The following is a 9552-nucleotide window of genomic DNA, read 5'->3' as shown; positions in this document are numbered from 1 at the left end:
AAAACTATGTGACTGCATTGTAACCCATGTGCACCACCACAGACTATGCGAGTGCTCGTTTTCATCATGCAAAACTCTGCTTCTTCTGTAACAACTTTGTTGCAAGCCATTGCCTGGCTGCATGAAACTGCTTCGCGTTCCCAGCTGCTAGTTTCGGTTCATTATCAGCGCGGCCGGATCACATGTTCATCATCGTGTTTGTAGCTCTGTAGCTCTGGTTTTATGAAGAATTGTTCATATTTACTGTGCTGTTGTTACTGCAGTTCAGGAAATGGAATGTCACTCGTATCTTGGTGGTCTTGGCAGTTGGCCCTGTCAGCTCTGCTCAGCCTTTACTGAGACGGTTGTAGCCTACTGTAATTTTCCTAAGCCTTGGCATGGCTTCCACCTTTTTTGTGCTTATTCTATAGTATCCATAGGTTAGCTGTTTATGGCTCTGTCAGGTCTCATAGGTGCTCCTGCAGTGCCATAAGTTAGTTGCATGTAAGCACCTGCAAGCTTGTTCAGGATCTCTTGCTTCTTGTGTTTTCTGTGTGGCTGCGGTCGAGCTAATGGCAAAATAATAAACGTGGGGACCGTATGTATATGTCTCTGTCCTCTAACTTATAGGACTGTACGGATGTGTTCTTCATGTATTTGGGAGCGTGATCGTGTCCCGGTGTGCGAATGGCACGTGTGCTTCATGTCTAGTGCTGCTATTTCATGGTGTCTTTAAAGACAGTGAACATATCTTCTTGGTGCTTTAGTCGAGGCTGTCAATTAAAGTATCCTTAGCGGCATCCAGAGGCTCTTCATTCACTCTGGTAACGTTGGCGCTGCTCCTGGGCTATAGGGTTGGCTGAGTGGGTACCTTTCAACATATTTGTCAATCGAGGGAGCAGTAGGGATAGGTCCTTTGGTTCTTCTTCCGGGTCGTGTGTCTCGTGGGAGGGGGAGCAGGGGTAGGCTTTGACATCCCCTCTTCAGTCCCCGTCTGGTCGACTTGTCGACCACATCACTAAACAACCACTCATCTTCTCTGGGTCGCCATATCTTCATCAACCCTCTGAGGTGTCCATAATAATTGGTATGATCATCAAAGGACCAGTACATGTGACAGCACACTCCTTCGGGGTTGCACCAGACCAACTTCCCTTCATACTTCCTCGGTCATGGGGATTGTCCAATTTTATTGTTCCTTTCGGGAACAAGTCGCACATTGCTATTTTCTCTCTTAGTCTGTCTCTCTCTTTTACAATGTCATCCAGTGCTCCTCCTATGCTCACGTCCATCAGGAATTGCATTCCTATTGCTTCTTCTGCTGTTTTCTTGCACCTTCCGATGCATATCTTGATCCCACATAGGGAGGCTGCTCCTAGCGCAAGTGCTCCAGCTATTACCTTCAGCCCATCGGACAGCCGTGACGGCATCCATGAATACAAGTAGGCCAGCCAGATACTGTCTTTTCCTGTTCTACATGCTTCATCATCCATCTTCACATGTATTTGCGCCAGCTGTGCAACTGCATCTGAAAGAGTTCCGTTATCTTCATCGTTAGCTGGTATGAATGTGCAACATGAACTCCCGATCTTTGCGTAAACTCCTCCTTCCATCGCAGTAAGGAGATCCAGAACATATCTTTTCTGGAGCGCCACCAACCTTATTCCTCTGAGCTCTTCCTTTATGGCGTTGTACCCATTCCCTGTCCAATTGATGTTTACCATTAGCTCCCAATGAGTGATTTGCAACCATTTGGCATTTGTATATGCCTGTATTCCTGGTATCAGAGATGCAAAGAACATTTGACTTCTGCTGAACAGTCTGTGTCCTGCTGGTATTTCGTCAAGTGCTGCTTCTGATTTGCCTGAGAAGTAATTCCCCCCTCTCTTCACTCTGCTCAGTCCTCTTTGCTCGTCATTCTTTTCTACTTGGACCCGTGGTGCTACTTCTAGTGACCTCTTCTTCTGCTTATTGTTTTCCATCTTCGGAAAGTCATCAAGCTTCACATCTTTCATGCGTACCATCAACAAAGGCCTCTTAATGTGTACCAGGGAGCAGACCCCTCCCCAGTCAGGTGGCAGTTTCTCTTATGCTTTAGACCCACATGCCCAATAGTGATCCATCAGCACTGCCGTCCCTGATCCCATTGCCGGGATAAGCTTGATCGTCTTGCATCCTACATTCTCACCAACTTCCACATCGCCATTGTGCTGGTAACACAAAGCTGGGGTCTTCAGCGGAAATATTGGGATAGGTCCAGCTTCGTTCTCTACCCATGTCGTCCTGTCACCACAACGATATGGGTAGAGAACCCATGTCATCCTGTCACCACGTTCTCTACCCATGTCATCTATGCCGTCATGTCACCACCTCGAGGGGCGTTAAATGGTGTTCGGACCCTGGCTTATTGCGCAAACAGTGCCAATGGTAGGCAGCGTAGCTAGTCCTTTTTAGTGCTTTGCTGAGTTTTAGCAATGCACTCCTTCAGGAACCCATTGAGGCGTTTACACACTCCATTTGCTTGTGCGTGGTACACACAGGCAAATTGGTGTTTGATCCCTAACAGGGTCATTATGTGCTGAAAGAGTTCATTGGCGAAGTGAGGGCCATTGTCATACCGCAGGACCTCACATACGCTCCATCTTGGGAAATGTCCTGGACCAGGAATTTGGCTGCTCTGTGAGTGTCAGCATGTGAACAGGGCCCAGCCTCTATCCACCTTGAGAATGAGGTCTTGGTATGGCTCCTCCCACAACTGTCAGAGTATGTCCTGCTGTGAACTGCTGGCAGGTCAAGCAGTTGCTAATGAAATTGGCCACATGTTTGTTCAAATTTGGCAAAACCAAGTTTCTCCAATACGGGCACCTTGTTCCCTGTATGCGTTGGATAATGCAATTGTGCCAAAGCTGTCTTCAATAGGGCTACTGGCAAGACCACCTTCCCCGTGTTGTTCTGTCGCCATAAAGCATCTGTTGGATTTTCATCATCCAAGCCCTATAAGACCGAATATGACCTAAACATAGAAAAGGGTAATTCTACCTCTGCTCCAGTTCCTACTTGAATACATAACCTGGGAATCCAATTTCAGATTAGTGACTTTGGATGTTACCTCTATGCCAGCATTTTACACAATAAGAGCATTGAAACAAGACTCTACATTTTTTTAGACAACATACCGTGTCTAACATTTCACAATGTAAAGAATCTAAAGAATCTCATAAGTCGTCACACTACATGCCACCAAAACAAAAATCCGATCTGACTCAAATGTGGAATCAATCTACTCTTAAAGGCAACTACAAATGTGGGAAATGCAATTTATGTCCACATTCAGACAACGGGAAAAAACAAATCCTATTACCAAATGGGTCAATATCAATAAGTCGAATTTCACAATTTATGGACTGCAACACAAAATTTGTCATTTATGGAATACAATGCATGTTTTCCAAGATCTATATAGGAAGCACTATTCGTCAACAAGAAACAAGAATTTCAGAACATTTCAGATCCATTAAGAATAAGGATTTAAAATACCCCCTGGCTTACCATTTCCAGAGTGAACACAGCACAAATTCAATTGACAAAGTCAAATATTTTGGACTAGAAAGTATCAACATGCCCCTGAGGGGCGGCAACAGGGAAACACTTCTTAGATGCAAAGAAGCATTTTGGATAAACATGCTAGAAATGTATCAATCAGGCCTCAACTTTGACACAGTGATGATTCACTACTTATGACATAAGAATTTATTATTTTTGTATTATTTGTTTACTCTTTATTATCTTTGGTTTAATTCTTTGCAAATGAGTTTATCTAATTGAATCTGTCTCATTTATCTCTTATTCACCTTGTATTCTGTAACATATGTTTGGAAATAGGATTGCAAGAAAGACTAATAATCTTTTTCTTTTTACAAAAAGTTCCTGTGTTTAAACACAATTCTAATGCTGTTTATGAAATTAGACTGAATAGCGACTACATTGGGCCAAAATTTAGAATTGTGGAGCATTAGAACCCAATCAATGCTTGTTTCGTATAAACTAATGTACACTTTTAAACATTCTAAATTGGTAGCATACAAGTAGCGGCATAACTTTACAAGTGCTACAATTTGGAAGGAAAAAATTGATTCCTAATAAAAATACACGGGCATATTGGGAGATTAGCTTAAAGCAAGATGGCAGTTCGCATGAGGACGTGGACACGCAATAGGAAAGTGTTCACGCCATCACTTTGGGTTAAATAGCAGGCAATTTGGTTCATTCACAGCGATAAAAGCCGCAGGGAGAAAAGGAACAGGGAAAACCCGTGCACCACGAAATTGGTAAGGATAAAGAACATTTCCAAGTAGCTTTTTAATCATAAGCTAATTCATGAACTGTTATACAACTGCAAAACATGCTGAAATCATTAATAGTAAAATAGTGAAACGTTGTTTTTAGGTACCATCTGTGATTTAGAGGAACAACAGAGGTCTTATAACTGCCCACCTCAACTGCTAACTGCTGCCCTAAAGTCTTGCACTATATATATATATTTCTAGTGTAACAGCACTACAAAGTAAGTAGATCAAACGGCATAGAATTATGTCTAAAACCCGCTCAAAATTTAAGCTAATACATTACAATAGTTCTGTTATTTGAAATTAATCACGATTTGTTTTTGCTCTAGGACACACATTTTGTTACCCTCCTCATGAACCACGGGATGTATGTGGGGAAACATGTATCGAGGGACATTTAATGCAGATGAGAATAAAATAAAAAGGAATCATGATATAAATCTCTTGGAAAAATTGAAATAAACACAATACGTTGGCGCAATCTATGGATTCTGCCATTTAATTTTCCTAACATGTACTTTAGGCCCGCTTGCCGAAATCATTCCTTGGTTTGGCCGAACGATGCACGTGTAATTCGGGTACACAGAAATCCTGGCAGACCCCCTTTCGACAACCCCACCTTGACTGGAGAACGCAAAGATTGTTTCCCTGTCTTTATAGTTCAAGAATTTCACGATCAATGGCTTTGGGGTGCACCAGGCCCTGCAACAGGATGCCCGACCCAACTTCCTGCAACAACATGTTTTCAATATACGTCGTGGGGTTGCCGCCCTCTGCTTCCTCGTGCAGGCCCAAAATCTGTATGTTGTTTCGTCAAGCTCTGCCTTCTGCGTCTTCCGTCCTCTGTTCCAGAGTTTTCACCCTCATTTTCAGTTCCTGCACCACTGACAAGGCTCAGGCAACCTGTTGCTTGTTCTCGCCCACCTGCGTTTCGCAGTTTTCATTCTATCAGTGAGTGCCCGGACGTCCTGTATGAGGAGGCCCACATCAGCGATCATCTCGTAAATTCTTCTCTCAAGTGTTGTTTGCAGTGCCGCAATAGCCTTTAATATTTGGTTCTCTTCTTCCTTGTTGTCAGAGGGTGAGGCCGTCTGTGTGGCATGGCTCTCCTCGATGGCTGCACTTCTGTCATCTCCTTTGCATGCAAAAGTCTCCATTTTAGTTTGCATGGCTTCCCCCTTGTGTTGTTTTTCCGGCATGTGATCGAGGTGAATTCCTACTGTGACTCGTGTCCCTCCCCCGCGGTGTAGTCTCAGGTGATTCCCCCATGCAGTGCTAGCCGGCTGTATTGGTTGACACTAAAGCCCCAGGACAGGGGTTTTGCCTAGTGAGGTACCACAGAGTGCTAGTGTTCCCCCCTCTGCTAGTGTTGCCGTGCTGTCTGTAGCTCACTCTGCTGCTGTGTGCCCAGCCAGTGTATGGCACAGCCTCTCCACCGTGGCCAGAAGTCCCAAGTACTGAAGCCTGCGTTGTCAGGCCCTGTTAATGATTGCCAGCTGCGTACTCGGTTCTGTCTCCGCAGTATAGTCTCAGGTGGACCCCTGCACAAGGCTAACCGGCTCTGGTGTTTGACTCTGAAGCCCCAGGACAGGGGTAATGCCTAGTGGGGTATCTCAGAGTGCTAGTGTTCCCACATCTGCTGGTGCTGTCATCCATGTCTGTAGCCCTCTCTGCTGCTGTTTGCCCAGCCAGGGTTTGGCGCAGCCTCTCCTCCAGGGCCAGATGTCCCATGTAGTGAAGCCTGCATTGCCAGGCCTCCCTGCGTCTCTCAGCCGGTGTCAGCTTCACTTCAGAGCCTAGCGGGCCCTGCTCATCCAAATCTTAGGATTCCGCCATGAATGCCACTTTAACGTACTGGAGTGAGGTGACACTTAAATGCTAATCAGCATGCTAACGTGAGCCAGGTCAGTTCTAGTCAGAGAGGCGCGATACGCCTGCCACCTGCGATCCTCAAGGGGCTTACAGGCGGGCCGCCACACATTTGCCGATCGAGGCCATCAGAGGGACCCCTCTGTTTCTACGCTCCTGTATTGCAGCGCTGCCGCTCAGCTACTGCTACCCCCTGAGGGCCTTCTCCTACCTGCTCCACCTGAACCCTGGTCTCATGTAGATCTGGGTGCAGCACCAGTCTCAAGGCGGGTGGCCGCTGTCTCAGAGAGTGGCAGGTGCCATTTTCACCTTGGGCGCTCGCCAGCCGGAAGCTTCCGCTCACACGCGAGCCAAGCTCTGCAGCGACAGGAGTTATTCTCCGGATTGTCCCAGCACCCAAGGCAACACCAACAGCAAGTTTCTGCGTGCCTAGTGTAAGGTCACCGTTATAAGGCTAATCAATTATACAGATCAGGCGGGAGATCTTGGAGAACACATCCCTACTGCATGGCTGCAGGTCACACACCCTAACTCCTACCAAGGTTACTGTGGAAAAGGGAGGTTTGAACAAGCACCGAGGAGAACAGACGGTACTAATTCCCAAGTTTAAGACACATTTTTCTCAGATTAAGTGAAGAAACAAACAGCTCTTGAAAACCAGGTGCTCATTAAATAAGGTTTAATACTGGAAGAAAATCAGCTCAAACAAGTCTCTGGTGGACAGGAAGGCTAAAGACACCCGCATTAATATGGGCTAAAACCCTAGTAAAAATCAAGCATAATAATTCAAAACATGGTCTCCTCACAGATGACTTCTTGTTGGAGAACAGTAGCTATTCATTCACTCCAGATACAGACAGACTGAGGCCTTCACTCCCCTCAAGTTCTCAGAACAAAGATACTAAACAGAGCCAAGTTCAAAGCTAAAGGTCTGGCTTGTGGCCTAGGAATTCAGAGATGGTGTTTCATGAATTGGAAAAAGCTGCACCTTGATGCCGCTCCCCCTATCACTATTGTTGCTCATGTGCTGATGACCTGCCAAGTAGTCAAGGTTTGTGAAGCGATCACAGTTCTCAATTGATTCCTTCTTGTAACAGTGGCAGCAGCTAATAATTAGGTGCTGTGATGATGTTTTTTACCTGTAATCAATTTACGGGTGGTCTCAGGTGGAGCTATCAGATAACCTCTGCACCACGCCTAGCACTAGAATGCAGCTACACACCACTTAATCTGCTCTGGCTGCACACATACCGAGTGCACCCAGGCACTATTTACTACACTACTCTCTCCTCTGACCTGGACTATGGTCCCCGAGGGCATTCAACCCAGAGAGCTTTGGAATCATACCAATGGTAAAAGGCGCTATACAAATGCCCAAGAACATAACAATGGCTAAAAGCAATGCGGTTGGTCTCAACAAGAGCACTGAGTGACATAACATTTCCTAAATAAATAATTTAAATAAAAGCCCATATAAATAAGAAACAGATGTTTTCAGCAGACTTTGGGCCTCATCACAAGTTGGCGGTATCCCAGCACTAATTGCACCGGGATACCACCCAATGCAATTTGCGTTACCGCAACTCAGTCCTGCGCAATTTGCGCTGGATCCCGAGTTGCGAGGGGGGGTCGGTAACTCCCAATTCCCCATCGGATCTAATGCAGATTTTTACCTGCAGCAAAATGCTGGAGGTAAAACCGACACCGCCCAACTCGATATTTGGCCAACCCTTCAATGCGGCGCTAATATCGTTACTGCCGGATTTATGGGCTGGGTCCAAACTCGTGATGAGTCCCTTTCTATGATATATATCAAATTCGGTGACAAGTGTACTATACATATAGTTATGTTCTTTACGTCTGTAAAAACAAGATCATTCCTTGAATTCCATGATTATATGGTGAGGATTTACATGTTACCACTTAAAATTGGCTGCCGTGTTCAGACCACAGAAGCTGAGCAGTGACGGTCTAGTTGTTGAGCCAAATGAGGAAACTAACACATATATATTACATACATAGAGGATTCCCCTGACCAATCCCACCTTCCCGTAGGGTTTTCTAACCAAGATTGTAATGAGCATCAGTTGTGACGTATTTTGTGTTCTTAAACTGCTGTCTGTTACGCTCACCTGGTCTCTGCGGAGGCGCTGGGGCACAGTTACAGCCCTCCCTGAACTTGAATCACCCCCTTCAGGCCTCTCCCTCAGTAGAAAAGCTGTGAGCGGTGGTTTGTGGTGATACTACTCCTGCGTGGAGATAACAGTGTGTGAGTGCGCCAATCTGTGATTGTTGTACCTCTCGAACCCTTCACCCCAAAGTACGGTTTCTGTGAGCATACTCCGGCCCATAAAGCTCACCTAGGAATTATGGAAGATAAGCTCTCCGTCCTGCTACTTCTGGCAGGGGCGCGTCGAATGGGCTCAAGTTCCTTCACTGATCCCTGATAAGGATTAGTCCAGTCCAGCTGCGGCAACTATGCTTTTCCTTATGATTGGTAAGTCTTTCTTGAGCTCTTGTGATGCTGTTCGTTCTGTTTAATGTCTTTATATGTTGCTCCTATATATGTCCGCAATAATGTCTCTCTTCTGTTTTCTTCCATTAGGTGGAAATGCAGTCTCAATGCAGCTGTGAGACGCAAGGCCCGGCCGGACGGAAGATGGATGCTACCGCAACGGTCGACAGCAGGTAAGTGATGTTTTAAGGAAATGAACGAAGTATGGCAAAGCGCAACCTTAAACTGACTGTTTTTCCGATGTGTAACCTTGTCTTCTGTTTTTCCTTGCAGGCGCTGCTGTCGACAATGGAGCGTGTCGTGCTGCGGTGCCAAGATGAAGGTAACGGTGTTCTGGAAAGTGTAAAGATGAATACTTGGTTCGTGAAAGAGATGTACAGGTAAGAACAGCTTCCCCCCAGTTGGTAAGTATGCTGGCAGGAAGCAGGATGTCCAGGAAGCAGGATCTTCAAAGGTAAGTCTGGCCTCAGGCAACGGTGAGCGTTATGCTGCTTGCAAGTGCAGAATAACGCGAAGCGTCTGTCTTGCGGATCGGGCCAGCTTATATAGCTGAGATCGTGGGCACGCCCATTAGGGCCGGCTTACCAGCCACACCCTGCCACTCCTAGAGAGTGAGCACGTGCAAAGGCAATCCATTAGCAGCCACACCCAAGAATACACTTGGGGCTGCTTAATGGATGGAATGTTTAAGGTTAATGCTTCCTGCTTAATGGATGGAATGTTCAAGGTTAATGCATCTGAAGTGCTATGTCCATAATAAAAGCTTTTTGGTGTTAAATGGATGTTCTTGTTTACTTTTGTTCATGAGCCTGGCGCCAAACGCACCAGGGCAGTGTCCACCCA

The sequence above is a fragment of the Ambystoma mexicanum genome, chromosome 6q (assembly GCF_040938575.1).
Source record: "Ambystoma mexicanum isolate Mex_15411 chromosome 6q, UKY_AmexF1_1, whole genome shotgun sequence".
Classification (NCBI taxonomy): Eukaryota; Metazoa; Chordata; class Amphibia; order Caudata; family Ambystomatidae; genus Ambystoma; species Ambystoma mexicanum.
This window is presented reverse-complemented; position numbering follows the sequence as displayed.